This window comes from Ambystoma mexicanum, chromosome 11 (genome assembly GCF_040938575.1).
Source record: "Ambystoma mexicanum isolate Mex_15411 chromosome 11, UKY_AmexF1_1, whole genome shotgun sequence".
NCBI lineage: Eukaryota > Metazoa > Chordata > Amphibia > Caudata > Ambystomatidae > Ambystoma > Ambystoma mexicanum.
Genome location: NC_090934.1, coordinates 1,314,851,063 through 1,314,875,555, shown reverse-complemented (window position 1 = coordinate 1,314,875,555; position 24,493 = coordinate 1,314,851,063). Strand labels below are relative to the sequence as shown.

General features: G+C 44.3%; 1 protein-coding gene across 3 annotated transcripts in view; it reads right to left on the bottom strand.

The window, feature by feature from the left end:
• TNFAIP8L3 (TNF alpha induced protein 8 like 3) overlaps positions 1–24,493 on the bottom strand; it is a 361,911-nt gene that overhangs the window by 150,487 nt on the left and 186,931 nt on the right. Inside the window, exon 2 of one of the 3 annotated variants that reach the window (XM_069624812.1) lies at positions 3,690–3,801. The exons of the other annotated variants lie outside the window; for them this stretch is intronic. The gene's annotated coding sequence lies outside the window, so the exon portion shown is untranslated. The remainder of the gene's footprint in view (positions 1–3,689; positions 3,802–24,493) is intronic. 3 annotated transcript variants of the gene reach the window in all.

Sequence of the window (24,493 nt, the reverse complement as noted above, 5' to 3'; positions counted from 1 at the left end):
CGCGTGTGACACTTCCCGCGCACCCCGGTATACATGCACACGTATTTTTTGTCAGCGGGTGTCCGTGTTTGTGGGTACCCCTTTGCACGTCATTTTTCCTGGAGGGCCACAGTATGGGACATTCATCATGGCAGTATATAGGTGCTATTTGTTGGCGCACCTTTTGGCGCACATTTCTTACAGCCGCAGAGACGCTACCGCCTCCTTTCTTGTGGCGGTCGTGTTTGTGCCTGTGCGCTGGTTTGAGCGTGCGCTTTTTTCCCCTATTCTATTCCATGAATACGTGTTGTAGGCGAGCGTGTGGGCGTTCCGCGCACTTGTGCCCTGTACTTCCCCCGTGACGCCCACGTTTTGGCAAGTTGTTCCCCATTCCGAGTGTTACGCCCGTGTTCCGCCTACTTTTATTGCGTGCGCCGCGCTATGTGCGATTTTCGCTGTGGCCTGTGCGATTTTCGCTGTGACCTGGCGCACGCTGTTAGATGGCCTGTGCGCTAACGTGCGCCGCGCACTTTTTATCGCACATCCGCTGGTTTTCTCGCGCACGGCCTTCCATGAATCGACGTGCGCTGCTTTTCGTGCGATTTTCGCACGTTCACTGCGATTTTCGCTATTCCACTGCGATTCGCACGTTTATGCCCACTTGCGCCGCGCTAATTATTCCATGAATCGGCCAGTAAGTGCGCAGCAGCAGTAGACTGTTTGACAGAGTCATTGTTATTTGTAGTCACCTCATATTGTTTTTGAGATCTGCTGGTATTACCCACAAGTTAGAACTCTGGTGTTTGCACCACGGTGCACTCATAACCAAGCCGAACTAACTGTTGACAGTGCTCTGCAACATATTCATAACTTCTGTACAGAAATAAACCAACGAAGTTACCATCTCCACACCCTCACATTGATGAACTATTCGAACATCACTACTTCTAATAATTTGTAGCGGGATAATAGATTGGAACAGCTCCATAACTTGTGAACGGTACAGATACTCACGTAGAGTCAAACGAACAGACTCTGAATTTCTGACCCTTCATATCCTCTGTACGATCTGATATTTTAACTTGTTGGATCTCTATAACTGGACAGACATCAGTCTGAACCGAGATACCGCAGTCACATGCGGGGAAATAGTGGAGATAGTAGGAGCTGAAAACAAGTGCTTAAGATTGTGTACTGGCCCCGCTTCACAAGATCGCTGGATGCTAACAGCACCACTTGGTTGTAGGTCAATTCTTCCCCGACCCTTCGTACAACCCACTTTCGTCAAATCAACAATAGTTGATTATTTTTATAGATCAGTAATCCTGTGGTGAAAAGTTTCAAAAGTCACTTCCTTTGGAAGTGGAAGCTCACTCACACTTATCCTCTTCCGCAAAAGAGAAGGAAGTTTGGGCAGCACACTTATTCTGCAGTGCTGTGCTTCCCTTTTCCATTTTTCCCATACTTATAGCGCTGCTTTTCTTTTTTTTCCATCCAGCAGAGAGGCAACAATGTCATTTACAACACCAATGCCCAGACAAGCAGTTTGTGTTGCAGCTAAACATTGTCTCGCCGGCTGGTCATTGCCATCATTTCCTCTTTCTAGCTCCATTCTAGAAACTTGATTCTGTTGTCGCTTATATGAATACATGGCCGCCCGATTAAGAACTTTACCCTTTCTGCGTGCGTACCATACAGCAGAATCAGTCGATATAGTCTCTAAAGCGGCCCCTCCCCCTCCTCCTCATTCTGGTTGATTAAAGACTCACCTAGAGCTGAAACTGCACTGGCATTAATTCTCTCGAGGCTAGTAGAGTGGTCCCACAGAATGCTCTCGTGAAGAAGCAAAGAACCAGCAAATTCAGCAACCCCACTGTCCCGTTTCTTAAGAAATTCCAAAATGACATCTGATCTAATGAGTAATTGAGCTAATAAAGACTCTAAAACCCTGAACATGGATGCAGAGTCACAGCTCATGATGCTGTCATTTGGTAAATTTAGTGAGAGTTAGGTGAGTTAGGGTGTGATCCTACTAATGGAGAACTTGGGCTCCTCAGTACCTCGATATCTCCAACACCGCTAAACACGTTCGACTCAACTAAGGCTGAAGCATACACGTCAACACAAGCCTCCATCTGATTAACGGTGGCAGCGGTTAGGGACGTTGAAGGGAATACATTGATAGGACTGCTTACTAATTGACTTGCCCCCCCCCCACCTTTAGCTGCAAGATTGTCCAGTGCAATCACCGAAGATGAAACCGAAGCTGAAGCCAAAGCCACTTTTGCTGCCATAGTGGCCGCACACAAACCATGACCAGAAAGTTCCTGTGCTGCCCCAACTGGTCCCAACCCAGGGCTGATCCCCAAAGGTCGAAGGCTCCCCACCTGCCCCCCAAGGCACACGCCACAGTCTCAATCAGTTTTGAACCCAGACGTGGTGCCACTGGCGATAGTTCCGACATAAATTGTGTGCTCAGGTCAATAGAAGTATGATTACAGATGACTCCCAAAGCAGCCTCGTTACGAACAGGGAAAACATCAGTAATCCTAGTTGATGGCTTATATATCAAATTCCCAATTTGTGACGTCTTCCGTAGACAAGACCTAGACGTCTGTCTTAGCAAACAGTCATCTTTTCTAGTTATTACTTCAGCATCGTCCACTTCCTTCACGTCCACGTCCTTATCTTTGTCATTAACCTTATGATTGAAACACATATCTTCAGACATATCTTCAGACTCCATGTTGAACTCCGTGCCGGATATTATGTCACTTTGGAGCTTGATGACAGACATCACACACTCCGCTCGCAGCGCTACCCAGCCGGGCATCTTCTTCGCTAGTCAAAGTAATGGCATCAGGTAACGGGCCAGGGGGGCAAAAAGTTCTCAAGATCTTCAAGTCACTGGCCCTCATTACGACCCTGGCGGAAAGGGGTTTACGCCGGCGTAAAGCATGGCGTACCTTTCCGCCCGACTACGAGTTCCCGTAGCGCCATGGTGATTTTTACGCCTGCTTTTTGCAGGCGGAAAAATCCATGGCGCTACGGGACTTGTCGTTAATTACGCCACCGTAATTTACGGTGGCGTAATTAACGCCTTCCCCACTCCCATTATACCCTATGGGGCAAAAATGGGAATGGGGAAGGGTAAATGGGGATTGGGGACTTACCGCCCCGCCAAGGTCGGAATGGGGCGGTAAGTCCGCCAACCCCCATGGCGGAGTTGGCAGCTTTGCGCCATGGACCATGGTGCAAATTGCACCATGGTTCTCCGCCAGGGTCGTAATGAGGCCCACTGTACTTCACCACTCTGGGACCACAGTACAAAATAGAGTGCAGTCGAGCAAGTAGTATAGAAGATGGAGCAGGTAGCATAGAATATGGTGTATGGAGTATGGGACGGTATATTCATTTTCTGGCAATCAAAGTAGTGCATACTACACCGCCACTGCCATGTCACCTTAATAGGCAGTCAAAGTCCTGCTTAATTTTTAGGGGCACTATACCTTTCCAGGAATGGACTTCTACCAGCAATGCTGGCTCAGAAGCACTAAATAGGACGGTAGAGCACGATGAGGTTAGTCAGGCTAGGTGGTTTAGGCAGCCCAAACGTCCTTGCTCCACTTTCCTGCCCCCTGCCAAAAAAGAGACCAAAAAACAAACCCTGCTATTGAAGGAGCTGGCCGAACCAAAGATGCTGTACTTACAATAGTACACCGAGATCACACTGTAATCCGTTCGGCTCCATTCAGCTCCAAATAGCTGATTACACTGTGCTCCATGCAGCTCCGATCTCACTAGCCCACGCTCAGGATCAAGCTGCCAAGAAAAAAACAAAGGAAAGGACCTTACAAACGATCGTCAAGCCTCACCAGAACCTTAGTTACCGCGTTACTGGCTGCTTCTGACCGCTTCTGACAGGTTTATAGTCAAAAAGTCGAAAAAATAATGTCGAATAGCAAAAATGTCGAAAAAAAAATGTCGAATGTAAAAAAGTCGAAAACACATACATATAATAGGAAAAGTCATAATTTCGAAAAAAAAATGTCGAAAAAAAAATCGAAAACCCAAAACACTTTTTTTTTTTTTTTTTACCCAGATAGTAACATTTATTATGGGGGGGGGTCCCCCCCCCCAACCCCCCATCCCAAACCCCTACCCCAACCCCCCTCACCTCCTCCCTATCCCCCCCACCCCCCATAGATATACCTTTAATTATTTTAAAAAAATCTTTAATATAATATTAAATAATTAATTAATTATTAAAAAAAACCATCCCAAACCCCTATCCCCATCCTCCCCATCACCCCCACCCCACATGGAAATACCTTTAATTATTTTTAAAAAAAAGTTTAATAATTTTGTTTTTCGACATTTTTGTTTTTCGACTAAATATTTTCGACATTTTTACTTTCGAAAATATTGTATTCGACATTATGACTGGATACCCTTCTGACAATGGAGAGTGCATTTGATATGTTTGCCTTAGCTATCTAACGCAGTGGTCGGCAAACTTTGACAGTCCAGATATTTTACACTGCAACTCTCATCAGCCATAGGCAGCGGAGTCAATGGTGAGGGATCGCGGGAGTCGTAGACAAAAACACCTGGAAACATAAAGTTTGCAAACCCCTAGTCTAACAAGACAAACCTCATTACACGCTTGCCTGTATCCTGGCGGAAACTACCAGGATACTGGCAAACGGTATTACCGTTACCGGCGCCTGATCTACTGGTATTACTGGCAGATTACAGGTCCATAGTACTCCATGGGGGGAATGCCGGTAATAGCGGCAACCGTAATACCGGTGCCGGTAATACCAGCTGTTTTTTGCAGGTGGGGTGCTTGATATACCTCGAGCTTTTAGCTGGAGGTAATTGATTGATATTTTATTTATTTATTTCTATCGCGCTCGTACACAAGTGTTTCAGAGCGCGACAAGGCAAGGGAGGGGAACAGGGGAGAACAAAACAGCGATCTTACTAGGCCCAGTGACATTGAGAACACGCAGATGCATGGAAGAGGGGGGAGGGGAAAAGTGCATGGAAGGGGGAGAGGTGGAAAGTGCGAAGCAGAGGAGAAACAGATAAATAACAATAAATAAATAATAAAGGCAACAAACAGTGGTAATGCAGCCAGCAATTTGCAAGTGCTAGGTTTAAGGCAGCAGACAGGGTAGGTCTGATAAGTGCAGGAAGAAAAAAGGGGGGGCTGTATGGGTACAGATACAGACCCCAGTGCAAGGGGTGGCCCGGAGGCAGTGCGGGAGGGTGGCAGGATGAGCAGGTACCTGGGCCCAAAACACAGAGGGTGGCCAGGTCCACGGTGCCAAGAGAGAACAGATCAGTAGGGGAGAGGTGGAGCGAAGTCAGAAGAAAAGAGGTAGGTCTTGAGGTGCTTCCGGAACCAGAGATGGTTCTCCTCAAGTTTTAGAGTGGCAGGGAGGCTGTTCCAGAGGGAGGCCCCAGCCGAAGACAAAGATCTACCCCCAGCTCGTTTCTTAGAAAAACAACTGACCCTGAGTGAGTTGGAGGTAGAGGAGCGAAGAGCTCGAGAGGGGAGGTATTTGCGGAGGGATAGCTGAAGGTATTTTGGACCCAGGCCCCAGAAAGCCTTTTGGACAATGCAGAGGGTTTTGAATTTAATCCTTGCATACACTGGAAGCCAGTGAAGAGATTTCAGAGCTGGAGAGATAAGATCCCTGGGCTTGAGGCCAAGGACAAGTCTCGCAGTCCGGTTCTGGATTAGTTGCAGAGGGCGGAGAGTAGAGGCAGGTAGATTTAGAAAGAGGCTGTTACAATAGTCCAAGCTAGAGAGAACAAGAGCTTGAGATACCATGAGCTTCTGGGGGAAGGAGAGGAAAGGCAGAGTACCTCTGAGGAGGTGCAGTCGGAAAATGTGACTTTTTAGATACCTCAGAGATGTGGGCGGAGAAGGAAAGGGTGGAGTCAAAGATGACCCCAAGGTTCTTAGCCTCGCAGGTGGGGGTAGGAGGAGGGCCAAGGGAGGCCGGCCAGTGAGTGAGGGGAAAGGATGGTGAAGGTGTGCCGATGAGGAGGATCTCCATCTTGCTGGCATTCAGACAAAGATCATTGGTGGCACACCAATCTTGAATGGCAGTTAGGCAATCAGAGATGAGAGAGGGAGAGGAGGTGGCAGAGGGCAGCTTGAAAATGAGTTGAGTGTCGTCAGCGTAGCACTGGAAATTTGAGCAGAAAATGGAAATGCAGTGGGCGAGAGTTGCCAGGTATTGGTTGAAAAGCCAGGGCAAGAGGTTAGACCCCTGGGGAACAACACAGGTAGAGAGGAAGATAGATGAAAGGAAGTATCCAAGTTGGACCTGGGAGGGTCGATCTGAGAGGAAAGAGGTCAGCCAGGCCAGACCCTGATCAGTGATGCTCAGTGAACCACCCCGGTCCGGAATAGTGCTGGCACTTTAATTCCAGACAGACAAACTTATAATGAGGCCTTTTGTGTTATCCTCTCTTAATCTGCTTTTAATATAAATGAGTAAACCCAAATCCAAATCAATTGGTTGGCTAAACGAGGCCTTTATGAAATTACTCTATTATATAGCTGTAAACTAATACGTTTACGCCACCACGCAAAAGCCTATAATCTTGTTTATGCTACTGTGGATGCAGTCATTGTTTTTCCGTCCTTGAAAGTCTTTTAATTTTTCTATATTTATACATTGGACAAAACAACAACCACCAGTGTCTTTAGGGCAAAGTCCAAACAGATTAATGTCACTTTCAAACACCCAGTAAAAGCAATCACCCTCAACATCACCATGAGAAATGCACATGAGAGTTATTCCATCAGGCGTCCCTTACTAGCCCCAGGTTGTCAATTTCTATTCTTGTCCATTAGAGAGATGAATTTCTCTCACGCTAGGACCAGCCTAGCTTTTATGAACTTAATAAATGTTTATTTCAAGTTTGCAAAATGTGTCTAATCTCCACTGAATGCCTACTTTTGGTGAACTAGATCATATTCACAGAAGCCATCGACAGTAATTAAATCATACTTGAAGGAAATCTTTTTCCAGGGAGTGGGACGGCATGCGTGCTTCCTCCACCGTGTTCATTTACTGGAAGTAGCTAAGAAGATTAGGGTATGATTATTTAACTTCCACAAGTTAACACTATTTTTTGCTTCACATTCTGGTTAGCATATTATATCTCCCGGCTCAGAAGAATAATACTTACTTCAGGGGTCTGCAAACTTTGACTCTCCAGATGTTCTGAACTAAAACTCCCATTGGCCCTAGTTCGCAGTCGTCCACGGGGGATCATGGGCCTCGTCGTCCAAAACATCTGGAGAGACACAGGTTGCTGAGTTACTTTGTTGATTAGTTTTGTGTACCTTGTGCTGGCTCAGTTCCGGTCGTGTACCAGAATCGACTCCTTGAACCGGTGAAGACCCTTTAGCTTCTGTTGATGAGAGAGGAGTCTACAGATAGCAGAACCTATGAAACAGTCTAGGGTTTTGCCTTTGACCAAACTGGTGTTACCCTGCCACTGACCTTGTGATGCCGAGGGTTCAGCCAGCGCCCCAGTGAAAACGATCTTCCAGTGAAATGGAGTGGCATTGAAACCTTCAAGACTATGGGCCTCATTACACGGACGGCGCTAAGGGTTTACCCACAAAGGGACCTCGTAGTAAGGCGATAAGGGTTTACCAGCACTGGTACCCTTACCGCCTTACTACGAGGTCCCTTTGTGGGACCCTACCTTAACGGCTGGTTTTACCAGCCGTTAAGGACAGGACCCGCAAAGGGACCTAGGAGGTAATTACGGTACCGCAATTTGCGGTACCGTAATTACTGCCTTCCCCATTCCCATTGAGCCCTATGGGGGCAAAAATGGGAATGGGGAAGGGCCATGATGAATGGGGAATTACCGCCCCCACACACCTTGGAATAGGGCGGTAATTCCACCATTCACCATGGCGGACTCGGTAAAATACCGGCGGCAACCACGGCGCTAATAGCGCCATGGTTACCACCGTCCGTGTAATGAGGCTCAATGTATTCAGTCAGTGGCACAATATGTTAGTCTTGCTGTTCTGTCTGTTTTAATTGGTAGTGCAAAGAGTTTGGAAGAGTCAGTTAGTTGGCATCATGGTGGCTTGTGCAGGTAATAAAGAGTAATTGATGTGGCTATGCTGTGGAGTCGGTTGGTATCTGGGGGGATTGGGCAGATGGCAAGGGGTTCTTAGTATACCCATGCTATGGTTTCAGCCGGTAGGCACATGAAATTGAAGTACTTATGCTATCGAAAGGGTAGGCGATGAATGAAGGTAGCTATGCTATGGGATCCGATGGGACAACACAGTGCAGATAATGCAGAAATGCTGAGCGATTCAATTAATTATAAGCAGTTAATATTGCAGCTATGCTATGGAGTCCATTGGTATCGCAGTTTATTGAAACAAGATCCAAATTGATTTGTTGATGCGAGTGAGTTTTTATACTAATACACTATTATAAGTGCAATAATTGGCTATGTTATGGCATGTCTAGAAACCGGTGACAGCGGAGGAGGGTTGATGTAATTATGCTCTGGGTACTGCAGGTTGCAACTGAATGGGAGATGCCAACTGGCATTTTGCCAGATGCAAACTGGCTGATGTAGTTCTAGTATACAGGTAACAAGGAGAGAAATGCTGCTATGCTATGTAGCGTGCAGTAACACACAAATCGTAAGTGCTGTGATGCTAATTATTCAATTGTTATCATAGTGCCATTACGTGTGGTTATGCTATGGATTGAGCATGTGCCGTTGACAGTCGGATGTGCTGTGTTGTGACATCAGCAAGGTATCACAAACGTAACTTGTGTGTTATGCCACAAGGTCCCATGGTCCCGCTGAGTGATTGATGTAGCTGTTCTGTGGCTTCAACAGGTATATTGTAGTTGAAAATGCTGATAGCCAAAATAAGGCACGTTGGTGGGACCACCATATAAAAAACGGCTGGGGATAAGGAGCGCCCCTTGATTTCTTTTCAATTAATCTTTTAGTGCACGCTTAATACCAGAAACCAGTCTCTAAGCGCAGAATCGCAATTCGAACCTGGGAAGTTCTGCGTTTGAAGACAAACGTGTTTTTCCTTAGCTATCCTCCAAGCCCAAGTTTATTTAGGTACAGAGTCGACTCTTTGAAGGTGGATCCACAAGGGCTGGGCTACAGGCCCTGCCCCGGCACTCGATTTTTTGAACATCACCAAATGACATCATCTCTCTGTACTTCAGTTCCCAAATCTGACACTATTAAGTCCAAATAATGGACAAAATGCATTTATCAATGGCTACAAAATAGAATTTACATTTTTGCCTGTTTCTGAAGTTGTTTTGATCTCTTCCTGTTTCTTTATTGTTTTTTAAGTACATTTTTGCTTTCTTGTTCCGTTTTTGTGGTGATATTTGTTTAAGCTATTTTGATTTCCTTTCCTCTTTTTTGGACATTTATTGCGCGTTCATGTCATCAACTCCAATTAATTACTCCTATGAATTGCTTGAAATCGTTTTTTGTCGCTCTAGAGAAAGACCCATGACTGGAAACATATGCAACGGATCCACTGAAGATAGAGGTCTAGAGCCAGGGATGGTGGAAGGAAACTTATTCAATAGGACAGGATGTTTTGGACTGAGACTCCCATGATGCTGCACGTTTGACATTGCTGGCTTGGGCCGATGGGAGTTGTAGTTCAAAACATCTGGAGAGACAATGGTTGCAGACACCTGTGAGATGGAAGAAGACTTGGTGCAGATAAAGATTGAGGGAAATATCACCACCTTGTGGATGGCCTCAGAAAACTCGAGATCAGAGTGCATGATTTAGCTCTCATTTCTTAAGAGCTTAAGTAGCAACCGTAGCGACAAATGAAAGCATGTCGAGTACTGCACTGGCTGGGGAGAACAACAAGCGAGAGAATTGTATTGCAAGAGTGTAATGGGGCTGCAGATGTGTTCCCTGATACAATGTTTAATACTGACCTAAGTAATACTTCTAGACCCATCAAACGTTTGCATTCACGCAAAAGGATTGTAATGTAATATAAAGTCCAGAACAGTCCTATTATACTCGAACAATGTAAAGCATTCCAATTATTGTAATAAGTATTTCTGATGAAACATCAAGTATAATTCTGTACACCCACATTAAATGTAAAGTAACAGAGAACGACTTCATGTGGATAAATTGAATGGGTGGTTTTAAAAATCCTGGTATATAGCGACAAAGTAATCGCAGGTGTATCCTTACAGGGACAAATGCTGGCCTTTTGGGGAAAATGATCACAGGCCTGTAAGTACACAAAGAATCCTAAGAAAATCGCAGCTTCAAAAATGTAACACATTTTGTAAAGCACTAACATTCTTAAAAATGTGTACCTCGATTCACAGAAGCATTTTATAATGGTGCAATCCCATTGGAAAACGCTCTGTGAATCAGAGCCATGATATTTCTGTAATCGAAGAAGCATCAGGGCCAATGCTACTTTTAAGGAGTCAATTGGGGAACATATTTCAAAGCCAAAAGAAGTCAGATTCCTCACATTTTACTGAATGCTCTGAATTAAATCAGATATTAGAACTCAGATGGAATTCTGAATTTAATAATTTGACGCTATTCACTTTGAGAGAGATTTCCTGTGAACAAGTCATTTCCGCTTGAACTACCGGAAGTAAGAACATTCGCTGGTGTGTCCCATCAAGGTGCAAAAAAGACCTCAAACACATGTATATCTTCTGCCAAGTGCCCCGAGGCCTGAAAGCTATTAAATAAATAAATGGATGCAATGTCCCTTGGGATTTCAGACTCAAGGATATCATTGGTGAAACTTGCAGTAATAGGCTAGATTATTAAAACCTCTACAAGTCCAGCAATTCATTTATTTTTGTTGCTCGTTTTCAATGACACACGTTCATTTTATATTCAGAAAATGAGTGACACTAAGGGAGACTTTGAGCCATTCTCATTTTCAATCAGGAAGTGGGTTCCTCTTCTTATTTTAGATAGATGTACCTGTGTTCATACCGCTCCTAGAAAAATACTACAGATGAAATTCAAACTTCTAATACATTATCTGCTGAACTGGCTTTGAAAGTGATTTTTGGGAATGTTTTGTAAACATTGTAGTTCATGTGGTCACTATGGACATGGGGAGGCATTGCGACTCCTCTTTCAATCTATGATAGTTTACACCAATTACCTGTAACTTAAAGGCTCAGGCTGATGCGCTTGCACAAGGAACACTGATCACAAAGGGTTAATAGGCAACATCAATTACACCTATGCTATCTGCCAAAGCAGTGGTCCCTACTTATTTCAAATGGAACTATGACGATTGATCGTGGGCAAAAAAGACTGCACATCAAAGCCCGCAGGTCCACCAAGGCCCGCCCTATGCCGCACGCAGCAGCTGACACACCCTTCCACGCTGGACCAGAAGATGAAAGTTGCAGTTGTGGAGAGCAGGTAAGTGTATGTGTATGTTGTGTGTGTGTGTCTGTTTGTTTTCTGGGGGGGGCTTATGAGGTGGAGAAAGGAGGGGGCAGATCAGCAAAACTGGGGTTCGATTATCTCATGGTCGTCATCTGCATTTGCAGATGAAGAGCACGGGAGAGGGCAGGGGAGGAGGGGGAGTGGATTCAAGGGGAGGTTCGGGGGTAAAACCTCCTGAAATGTGCATTTCCTGACAATTGAAGGTCACCCCAACTCAGCTTGAAAAAAGTGACCTTTTTTGGATGTGCCTTCAACAGGCGCTTTTAAGACATAGAACCAACTGCTATAATATTTCCCTTTAACAACACACCTATGATGGTTTTACAAAAATGTTGCTAGCATTTGTCCCTGTACGGACACACCTATGATGGCTTTGCCACAAATATTACCAGTATTTGCCCCAGTAAGGGCACAATTGTTATGAATGTGCCCCAAAATGCCAGTATGTGTCCCTGTACTTACAGACTTCTGATGGATTTTGGCCAAAATACCAGCATGTACCCCTTTAAGGATGCTCCTACGATGGCTTTGCCCCATCAAGCCAGCAATTTCCCCTATACGAATATGCATTTGATGGCTTTGAACCAACACGTCAGCATTTGCCCATGTTAGAATATGTAAAGTCTTACAATAAGCATCGACATAGTAGAAAGACTTCCATTCACCAAGCATGATAGAAGACTTGTTATTACGTACATGCTTAATGTAATAGTGTTCATATCCTGTTCTGTGCATGTTTTTCAGAGTTAAAGGTTATTCACTTGGAATATGGAATTCATTAAGTATTCTTTGCCAACGTACAGAGCATTCTGAGGTGGTGACATCACCACCTCAAAAGGAGCTGTGATTTTACACATAGTATTTCAATAATACCCGTATACCCAGAGCATATTCTTGAAGGATGTAAAAAGTGTGCAACTCAGAGTTTGCCCACAATTACATTTAGCATAGACATTGGGCCTCATTACGAGGAAGGCGGTAGAGGGTTAACGACGCTGGTAGAGCTGCCGGCCCCGTTAACCCTCTACCGCCTCATTACGAGGTCTGCTCATGGGACACGCTAAGCATGCCTGGTTTTACCCGCGAGCAGACCAGGATGCTAACAATGGGCCCGTCATTAACGGGCCCGTTGTTAGCATCCTCCCCATTCCCATTGAGCCCTATGGGGGCTCAAATGGGAATGGGGATGTACCGGGTCCGGGTTCCTTGAATGGGGAAATACCGGGCCCTGCAAGGTCGGAATGGCCCAGTATTTCCCCATTCAAGGAACCCGGACTCGGTACCTGGTATGAGGGTAGCCATGCCGCTAAAAGCAGCATGGCTACCTCCATACTTGTAATGAGGCCCATAGTCTTTTTACTATGCCTGCTTAACGTAATTGTGTTCAAACACTAACTTTTACGCACACCCTCTTACCTGCATGTCCCTTACCTACCTGTGCATGCATGTGCAGTGCACACAGCTGGTTCTACAATCATCTCCCCAGCCAGTATACAACCCGCTGCCTAAAAGATTTGATAGAAATTGTGATTTTTCCATTGACTCCAATGACTGGGAGGTTTTCCACATTGCTTATACGTGCATTATAACGGAGCACAATGGGCTCATTTTGTGAGGAAATTTGAATGACTGGAACATATAAGGCCTACGGTAAGAATACCGGGAAATTATTAATTCATTGGGTTGCGCGTGAATCCTGAAAATATATATTGTATTCAATATTAGAAATAAATTGGAGCTTTTTGATGTATGCAAAGTGTCCCATTTAGTAGTTCAAATTATTCCAGCTCACATGCATTGCTGTGGGACAGATGTAATGGCTGGCAGGCCCTTTTGGAGCCAAACGTAAGGAGAACTGAATGTCCAACAGCATCTCAATGGTGGATTAGGGAATATCACGTAATATAACTGCGTAGGTTTTGAGAGGGTGTACAAATGTCACAGAGCGAGAGAGAGAGGAAATGTTGAAACTTGCTGCTATGGAGAGAATAATATTTCGCCGATTTAAGAAAATAAACTTATTTGAGAAGATTTGGGGCAGATTCATGGAACTATACTAACTCTGTATTTCATTCTGTCTGTGGGAGTTAACTTGTAAAGTTGTACATTTTATAAATTGCAAATAATAAAAATGAAAAATAAATTTAAAAAAAAGACTGGCCAGGGCTAATTCAGACAGATAACGGACTGGCAGCTTTTACACGCGAGATGAGCATGAAGGGATTGCGTTGCACCTAATGATCAACACGTTTCACTCCTAAACAACGTATTAAGTCTATATTTAAAAAATCACTGGATGGACCGCCGCATTTCTCCCAGAAGGCTATGCAGTAAGTAGCTAGTCAGAACAGATAAGAGTTTTCTGTCATTTACGTGGCCTGTGTTCAAAACAATACAATCATGCCTTACTGTATAATCTAGTTCATACCTCATCTGCAATGCAGCCTCCCCTCCCCCCACCCCCGCACAATGAGTTGAGGCTTTGCCGGAATGTGCATTCACACAAATGTTTCTCATTATGCCTGCTTGTACACACGATGTAGACCCCCGAACCATGACGTGTGGCTTTACCGGAATGTGCACTCTCGATCTACCCTTATGTACCCTTATGTTGTAACTATGTGCTTGGTCCTGCACACCTTGGACCGTGCTACCACACTTGTAGTGTAAACAGCGCCTAGATGCCTCAGGGATCTGTGCGCTGCTATACATGTAAACATAAATAAATAAAAAATAAATACAAGCCTTTTCTGTGCATTCCAGTACAAATAGTCCTTTGATTTGGAAATAAGTAAAATGCTCTATATGGCCACCATATGCATTCACAAATAATACTAATTCTGTATTCCTTCGATCGGTGATAATATACTTTTGAAATGACCCAGGGTATACCAAAGCTTGAAGATCAAAATCCCTGTACTCCTGGTTCCTGTAGCACGGAGAGAGCCTGGCACTGTCCCCATAGTTCTAGGCTGTAATTGAGCACAGGATGCACTTTGCCCTTATTAAAGTGTCCTCTGTTTAGCACAGTCTGCCCTGGAGAAATTTGTGCTCAAAGGGTAGCATGGAAATTGAAGAAAGGTTTAGGATGTACAGTCTCGCCAGTTCCACCAAGGACAAGGCAACATTATTCCTCAAGCAAGAAGTTGGCGAGCACTTAAGAGTATTTGTGTTTAACTTCCAACATTACTTGTTGCTTTAACTCCGGGTTCCTATAGTGTGTAGACCGAGGGAGCGGAGTGCCTGATTGAACAATAGAAAAGAATGCTGGGCAAAAAAAGAATGAGGTTATAGCAGGAAATGGAAACGTATCCAAGAGATTTGATGTTTAGAATAGAGTGTACAAGTCCTGCTTAACCTCTCTTAAATGAAATGCTCAACACATTGGACATAGAGTCTGCGACCCACAACAGCCTAACAAGGCAAAAGGCTGCAACAGTAGCGGTCCATAGAGAGACTTTGGGCACAGCTTCGGTCCACTCACTTCCATCTCAGGGACCGAAAGAAGGACCTATAATGACACTTTGGCGGCATAGGTCACGTAATCTTTAACGTAGACAACTGCCATTTTACTGGTCCCTCGTCCACCTATAGTGCAATGCTCTTTTCACTATGCAAGATAATAGAATCTAATTTCACATTTCTTTTCAAAGGATTGAATTCAGGCTGGCCTGTAGCGTGACACATGGCAAATTTATCAGCTGGAGCAGCGAGTCACGTGATCATATTACGGTCTTAGAGACTCTTTCGTTCTGTCTCATGATGCCCTCAAAACCCATTTTGTGCCAGCTTAGGCTCAACCATTCAGATGTCTCCTTCAATTTTTATAGAACACCAACCAAATTGCAGTATTTGAAGAATTTCTGCTTAAAAGAGAAGGGACACCAATGCGTAGGAAAAATGGAAAGTGGCTAGGGCCCACGAAGAAGGGCAGTCACCAAACCGGGCTGCTGAGGTGTCCGTAGGGAACACAGCACAATTACGCTAAGTGGGCTCATGATTTTGCACTGAAAATCATCTTCCTGGTTCATGCTTTTTAGAAAACGTTCACAAAAGTACATTTATTCGAGCTTTCTGACAAATGAATGAAACACGCGTTTACGAAGGAAATGAAGCCTACTAACAAAGGTTCTTGAAAAACAGAGAACAATGTACCTGCCTGGCCTCAACGTAATGACGTCCCTAGAAAGTACTTGTTACCACATCCCCCATGACCTGTGAAGCTGCAACAGAGCATCGGAGTGACCAGACACCATGTTGTAAATGTGCTTACAATGTATCCAGATAATTAACAACAACACTAAGGGACAGCCTGGTACATAGTACTGCAAAGTTTCTAAGAATGATACTGGGACTTAGCTGTGGAAACTGCCTCATGATTTCTTTATGTGTAGATGCTGCTCTGTTGGTCAGAAGGTCTCTATAAGACATCCATCTTCATCAAATGTATGCATTTTAATTGTGAGGATGGCAAGAGTTGCCCTAATGAAGAACACTTTACATTATGTTACATATAGTTGATGATATTCAGGAAGATGAAATCAGAAAAGGAGAGAAACAATTCAAGAGCATGTCAGAGCAAAACAGAGCAAGACAGAGAAAAGGATAGAAAGTATTCGGTCACAATTCCATTGCATAGGGAATCCTTCAGGTTTGTAATTTTAAGTAGCAATGTTGATTATAAAAAGTTTGAAGGAAACTGAGAACTGCAATTAGGATATATTGAATCCAAACTCATCCTACAGTTGAACACCTTAAATCCTAATGGACACAATATCTTCTTCCTAAATATCTTCCTTCCCGAGCCCTTCGCTCATCCATCTCCAACTCCCTAAGGGTCAGCCGCTTCTCGAAGCAACGAGTCGGGGGTCGATCTCTCGCCGTGGCAGGGTCCTCCCTCTGGAACAGCCTTCCTGCCTCCCTGAAACTTGAGGAGAACCATCTCCGGTTCCGGAAGCACCTCAAAACCTTCCTCTTTGCTTCTGCTTTCTCTCTCCCTCTCCCCTGCTGAAGTCTCGACATGAATCTGCACCGAATCTGCAACTGGGCCACTCTCACCGACCTCGGTCCTGGTCCCAGCCACTCTCCTCTTGCACTGCCTTCCTGGCAACCCCTGCACTGAGGGACTGTTCTCTGTATCCCTACAGCCCCCCTTTTCCCAGCACTTGTCTGCACTTACCTTGCACTTGCCACCAGCTGGCCCTATTTATTTACTTATTCTACTTACTTGTACTGCACTTCCCCCTTCCCCTTGCACTTTTCCCCTTCCCCCTTCCCCTGCACTTGTGCGGTCTGAATGTCACCTGGCCTAGTAGGATCGTTGTCTGTCTTCCCCTTGTTCCCCCCCCGCCTCGTCGCACCTTGAAACACTTGTGTATAGGCGCGTTACAAATGCCATATCATATCATATCATATCATATCATCTCTTGAAGAATTACATGTACTCCAACAGCACAAATAAATGAAATGACCCAAAATATATGACATCAGACAACCATAATAATGGATGGATAGATGATAGCTTCTTTGAAGCAATGATTTTGGCAAGTCACATGGCAATGTGTCCTTCTCTTTGATTATATACTTGGGTAAATTGCACTGATCAAATCAAGAGATGCAATTTATTATACATAATGTTTGCTTTTGACCTGAAAATTATTAAAATAATAATATTGCACATCAGTGGGTGGATCTTCACCCTCTAGTAGATTAATCACTCATCAATTCCTAGCATCATTTTTAAAGCAATTTGGATTAAAACACAAAATAATTCAAATAATGGTGTATCGATAGATACATTCTCACAATTAAGGAGTGCATCCATACATTAGCTTACATTATCAATTGTAGACGTTTGTTTTAGATTTAATTGATGATATATACCCTGTAGGTTCTTCCAGCAAGAGAGAGAAAATGGGCACAGTATGAAGGGAACATGATTATGATTAATTAAACTGAAACATCCTCATTTGATAGCTCAATGTATCATTATTGTCAGCAATAAACAGGCTTATATACATCTCATGAAGTATAAACATACACCTTTTTAAGATGTTCATCAAGTTATTGACCGAGTCATGTGTCTACACTATGGCCTTTTAATGATATAAAGAATGTGTTAGGATGAGGGTGCTGCAGTAGTCAGTGGTTGCAGTGGATTCTCTCTTCTGCGAAACCTCATTTCTCAATACATATTGGGCCTGATTCATGGAAGCATTTTATAATGGCACAATCCCATAGGAAAACGCTCCATGAATCAAGCCCATTATCTTTGAAAGAATAAGCGAAATTGATTAGAGAACCTTTGAGAAACCCTTTGATTGAGAAGATGTTGAGAACATGTCATGGTAAAGAAAAATGTGTAAATAAAAAGGTATATATATACCAGACGAAGCCCGAGTAGGGTGAAACGCGTCGTTCCTTTCTTGCATCCAAGACCGTTGCTGCCGCCTTTGTCCATGCATTTCAATCAATAAAGGACACTTTGACTGCACGGTACACAAGCCTGTGTGTGGATTTGTTGGAGATATCCAGTCTTTCTTTATTATTACAGCCGGAGTGCCGATGTAACCCGGATTGGTTTCCAATCCACCTTTTTATATATATATATATATATGTATATATATATATATATATATAATTTATTCTTGTCTTAATTGGTTAATACAATGTTTGCAAGATTTGTATGAATAAAGTGGATACAATAAAGTTCATGTTTGGTCATGGTAAAGGTATCCTGACTCCTCTGCAAGTCTTTTCTTGGACCGTTTCCTGGAGTGTCAGTAGCCACACTATCTAAGCCCAAGCTTTGGAAATATCTTACAACTGCATTTACTGTTTTCGTTGATTTGCCGCTCATCAGCTGGTTCCACCAATGTGTTTCGTCGAGGGTATAGGAATCTTTGAATAGGTGACCCATGTGAGTCTGTCTGTTTGTAGTTGTGCCTTCACACGTCAAAGGTAAGTGCCTTACTGTTTCCACAATGTCTTCTCTCTTGCAAAAGTGACATGAGTTAGTAGTGGAGATTCCTCTTATCGCTAAAATCTCATTTGTTTTTAGCAGGTTTAATCTGGCTCTTAAAAAGGTTGATCTGATGCCTTTATTAGGGAACGTTGACGTTTTGTAGGTTCGCTGGTAGGTGCTGGGTTAATTTGTTTTTTTCCGCCTCATGGAGTGTTTGTATCCAGTCCCATGTTTTTAATCGGGTTTTTACTTTGCTCGGGTTTTCTTCTAACTCTGTCTCCGAGCTTCCAATCTCCTGGAGTAAGGCTCGGTTTTTCCACGTCCACCGGTGGACGCGGAAAGGTATATATAAAGCGATGTACAGGCACATATGCCTCCTGCAGCTTTTGCAGAATTTGCTTGAAGACATATTTCTCTTGTTTTGAGTGTAAATGCGGGTGTGGTCGTGCTGCATTACCACATCATCATTATCATCATCATCATCGGAAATGATTTTGAACATTGTAACTCATAAACTTACACAAATAATAATAAACATAATAGAATAAACATGGTTGGAAAAACTAGATAACAACAGCTAAAAATACATCAAACTATATAAAAGGGAATATATCGGTACATTCAGCTACAAAAACGGTTTATTGCATGTCTTGTCATTAGGGGTATTTGAAAATGGCTAATTCCGTTTCCCTGCGAAATTGGTGTATTCTTGGCAAATTACACCCAATCTGTCAATTTTGAACACACGGCAGAATTGGCCATTCGGGTCCTTTCTCTGCTCAAAATGTCACTTTTAAAAAAAAATGTAGCTTAAAAAAATAAGGAAAATTTGAGCAGAGAAGGGTGTTTCGCCCTTTTAAATTCAGTTTTTTCTCCCAAATTAAGTATGTGTTTGGAACCGCACAAAAAACAAAATGTTGGCAAAAAATGAAATCCCGTCACTTCTGCCACACAAAAACACCAGAAGTGAGGCACCAAAGGTGGGAAATAACTGAGCCTGCAGAACAGAGTTATTGGCGAATTTCACGAATTCCGTTTCGCCGGTGGGATTTTCGCCCACCATTACTTGTCATAAAGATCGAGCACTATGCAACTACAAAAAGTGATGATTACATTTCATTTTTTTAGAATCAAGGGTATATATTGCTCATGATAAATAATGTTCCAGACAACAACACTTTAAAGGGGTATTTGCTAGCAACAGATAAACAAGACAACATTGCCTAAAATTAAAATATTTAAATAATGCTGCAATGTATGTTTTCTCCCCTTTTACCTCTAAGGATAGAATAATAAAAAAATGCATATTCGTTTCAAGTGACCTACTATCACACGTGCAAGTAAGCCATTGTTTGACTGACCACGCTGCCTGATTCATGGCACAAGGTAATATATAAAACACAGGCGAGCCAGTACGAGCTCTATATTTGCTAACATATCTCATATAATTGCCATGATCTCATTTAGTAAACATACTTGGTAAGTATGCTAGCACAGTACTCTTGCAACGCTCTGCAGCAATATATCACTGCTCGTGGACAGAGGCGTTGCTAAGGTGGGGCTGAAGGGGCTATAGCCCTGGGTCTTTTGGTTGTAGCCCTGGATAGAAGCTCAGGGGCTACAACCCAAACGCTATACCTAGCCCTGAGCCCTGACATTAGCTTAGCCCCTGATCTTTTCCAGACCTAACAACACAGCTGCTGGTGAATACAATAGTATGGCGCTATTACAGCTGGCCTATCTTTTCTGATAATCGTAGAGTTGGTAACACAATTTAGTCAGATTGACGATTTTCCATGCACGATAGGTCTTTCATTATTAGTCTACCTAATACATCTTACTTGTCAGCCAAAATAGGTATGCAAAATAATGTCACAGTTGGAGAAACTTTCAAGGATATCAGCGTCAGCTGGACTTCCAAATATATGAGTTCGTTTTTTTTTTTGATATTTTATTTCTATCGTGCTCGTACACAAGTGTTTCAGAGCGTGACAAGGCAAGGGAGGGGAACAGGGGAGAACAAAACAGCGATCTTACTAGGCCCAGTGACATTGAGAACGCGCAGGTGCATGGGAGAGGGGGGAGGGGAAAAGTGCATGCAAGGGGGGAGAGGTGGAAAGTGCGAAGCAGAGGAGAAACAGATAAATAACAATAAATAAATAATAAAGGCAACAAACAGTGGTAATGCAGCCAGCAATTTGCAAGTGCTAGGTTTAAGGCAGCAGACAGGGTAGGTCTGATAAGTGCAGGAAGAAAAAAGGGGGGGCTGTATGGGTACAGATACAGACCCCAGTGCAAGGGGTGGCCCGGAGGCAGTGCGGGAGGGTGGCAGGATGAGCAGGTACCTGGGCCCAAAAGACACAGGGTGGCCAGGTGCAAGGTGCCAAGAGAGAACAGATCAGCAGGGGAGAGGGGGAGCGAAGTCAGAAGAAAAGAGGTAGGTCTTGAGGTGCTTCCGGAACCAAGATGGTTCTCCTCAAGTTTTAGAGTGGCAGGGAGGCTGTTCCAGAGGGAGGCCCCAGCCGAAGACAGAGATCTACCCCCAGCTTGTTTCTTAGAAAAACGACTGACCCTGAGTGAGTTGGAGGTAGAGGAGCAAAGAGCTCGAGATGGGAGGTATTTGCGGAAGGATAGCTGAAGGTATTTTGGACCCAGGCCCCAGAAAGCCTTGTGGACAATGCAGAGGGTTTTGAATGTAATCCTTGCATCCACAGGGAGCCAGTGAAGAGATTTCAGAGCTGGAGAGATACGATCCCAGGATTTGAGGCCAAGGACAGTTGCAGAGGGCGGAGAGTAGAGGCAGGTAGATTTAGAAAGAGGCTGTTACAATAGTCCAAACTAGAGAGAACCAGAGCTTGAGATACCATGAGCTTCTGGGGGAAGGAGAGGAAAGGCAGAGTACCTCTGAGGAGGTGCAGTCGGAAATGTGACTTTTTAGAGACCTCAGAGATGTGGGTGGAGAAGGAAAGGGTGGAGTCAAAGATGACCCCGAGGTTCTTAGCTTCGCAGGTGGGGGTAGGAGGAGGGCCAAGGGAGGCCGGCCAGAGAGTGAGGGGAAAGGATGGTGAAGGTGTGCCGATGAGGAGGATCTCCATCTTGCTGGCATTCAGACAAAGATCATTGGCGGCACAACAATCTTGAGAGAGGGCAGCCTGAAAATTAGTTGAGTGTCGTCAGCATAGCACTGGAAATTTGAGCAGAAAATGGCAATGCAGTGGGCAAGAGTTGCCAGGTATTCGTTAGCTATTGAATTAGGAACACCCACAAGAAGTTTTAAAACGTACGTTTCTCAATATCCAGCGCTATGACGTAGACAGTAGCGCACATGCGAGAGGCATATAGATATATATATGGCTATCCTGATAGATTTAGCTTAAAACACCATTGAGGTTAGCAACTCTGCTTCAACACTAAAGGAGTCGCTAGTTTGGCACGGCAAGCAACACGATATACTTGTTGCTTTCAAGAATTCATAGGATAAAAACATGCCCCCAGAAAGTCAAACTGGGAACCAATAGATAATTGAAAATGGATCATCGAAAAAGAGGGAATCTTTCTTATTTCCTTCTGATAAATTGTGATGTTCAATTTTATAGTGTTTGTTAAGATATCCCTTTGCAGACATAAAGGGCCCGATTCATGGAATGATTTACGTGGGAAACTGGGGACTTGCGTGCCAAACTGGAATCGGATGCGCAGTACTTTACCAGGACTTGCGCGCAGTTCGCGGAGGCTCTGCACGTCTCTGTGGGTGTGGCTTGTGCAGAGGGCTGGGAAGGGGGCGGAACACAGAAATGGGGAAGAACATGCGAAAAAGTGGGCATTATGAGGGATGCCCTTGATCTCTACACCACCCGCAGCATCATACGCATGTTGTTGGGGTGCTGGCAACAATTACAGAAGACCCTGCGCAGGCTCCCCGGGATGCAGGCCTGCTTGCTGGGTACCCCACGTACTGTTTGAAGGGTGTGTGTAATCGTACCTGGGTGAGCATGCAGATGTAGCTGTTCTGGCTGTTCATGCTTTGCGTGGGGGTGTGTCGGGGCGTTGCGGGCGCGACTTCGGAATATGGTTACTTTGCACAGTAGATTCCATGAATACACGCGGCCCACATTTTCTATTCTGCATGAAGGCTTGCACGGTGTCGTTCTCTGTGCCCTGCAATTGCGGGGGAAATGCCCACTGTTCCATCAATCGGGGCCAAAATATGCAAACCAATCCGGCAACCTTTAATAGGTAATTTCACATATGCTGGCCAATCGGCTCTAAAGTATTTGTATTTATTTTGTTTATATAGCGCTTTCATCCAAAGCGCTAAAGTGCAAACATTCTGACTCAAACATATACTGCAGAGAACACTGTATTAGCTGTATAGGCAAATGCCTTGGCATACTGTTTTAGTCCTACCTTCATGTCTGCCATTTCTGGTTTGTGTTCCTCTTATACTTTCCATGAGGCTATATATAGTTCACATAGTAAGGACGCGAAGCATAATTCATTCATGTGTCAAGTCCATGAATTAGGAGCATTGGGCCTCATTACAAGTTTGCCGGTCCAGAAACAACGATGTTGGTAAGCTTACTAGCACCGTTGTTTCTGGACCGGCAAACTACGAGTCTGCCTGCCGGAGCCGATGTGCCCAACAGGTCGGACCCTGCCGGACAAAGCGGCCACAGTAAGCAGACCGTCATGGAAGCACCGGCACCGTTATTATCGGTGCCAGTGCTTCCTTGTTCCCCATTCCCATAGAGTCCAACTCCTCTCAGACAATCATAATGTTAAGAGCGCAGTCAATAACTACTATTAGCACCTGACACCGGGGAGGTAGCAAATCAGGAGGCAAGGAATGTGGGCTGAATCTCCTGATGTAACCACACGTTCCAAGCTGCCAGATTGCTGCTTCTCCTGTCGGGCATCTTCCCCCACCATTCCTTCCCTTATTTTCTTTTTCACCCCTCCCACTTACCCAATTGCTGCTTCTGCTCCTGATCTGTTTTGGCCACCATGGAAATGGAAGAGGGGCCCCATTTGAAGCACCACCTTCCAGACCCATGGCGGCCATCTTACTGAAGTATTTTCATTCAATGAACTGGACGCCACGAAGCATCCCTTTCATTGAATGACAATACAATGATCTCAGCGCCCTGGGTTACTGGATTGGCAACTCAGGGTACTAATTGTATCCCCTCTGACATTCCGGAACGGGTTTTATCAGCCTGGGGACACTTGTTAAATGCTCTCACTTAGCTCAGGCCTTTGGCTCGGGCCTTGGGCTGATAACAACCGATCTAAAAACATGTATTGCTACTACCACTATGTGCTAATAGCCTAATAGACCTCAAGAGGGCTCATTATTATTTGGACCATAACTTGATGGCTAGTCAGTATCCTGAGATAATGACCCCTCACTCTGTCTATAAGGTTATATTAACACTTCTGACTATCTATAAAACAAAGGGCTAAGTATAAACCTCTTCAAAACTATCCATGAACTCTCCCCACCCTACCTATCTGCTCATCTCACGCCCCACTCTTCTCCTTGCTCGTTAAGATCATCCTCAGCTCATCTCCTTGCCACCACTCGAGCTGCCTGTCCTCCCTCTTATTTCTGCTCTCTCTCCCTCTCCTTGCTCCCCTACTGCGAAATGCTATTCCCCTCCGTAGTACTCCAACTCTACCACTATTTAAATCCAACCTCAAAGCTCTGCTTCTTTCTGAAGAACCTGTTTCCTAGAACTCTATGCTACAGCTTCACCCTGTTTTCCTCTCTCCCCTACCCTTCATGGACCACCCTACAGCACCTTACCGTCCCCCATCCATCCTTAGTTGAGCACTTCTTCCACCAACCCGTTCCTCTGCCATTCTATCCTGTCCTCGTACCTGGTTTATGTTTCCACCTTCCCCTGCAACATCTGGTCTCACCCCATTGTTATCTCCGCTATGTTATCAATGGTAAATTCTGTATGCGTTTTTGTGCCAAAAATGCATTGCTTTACCTGTGATTTTTCTAAATAAAATAAATAAACTTCTAAGCTG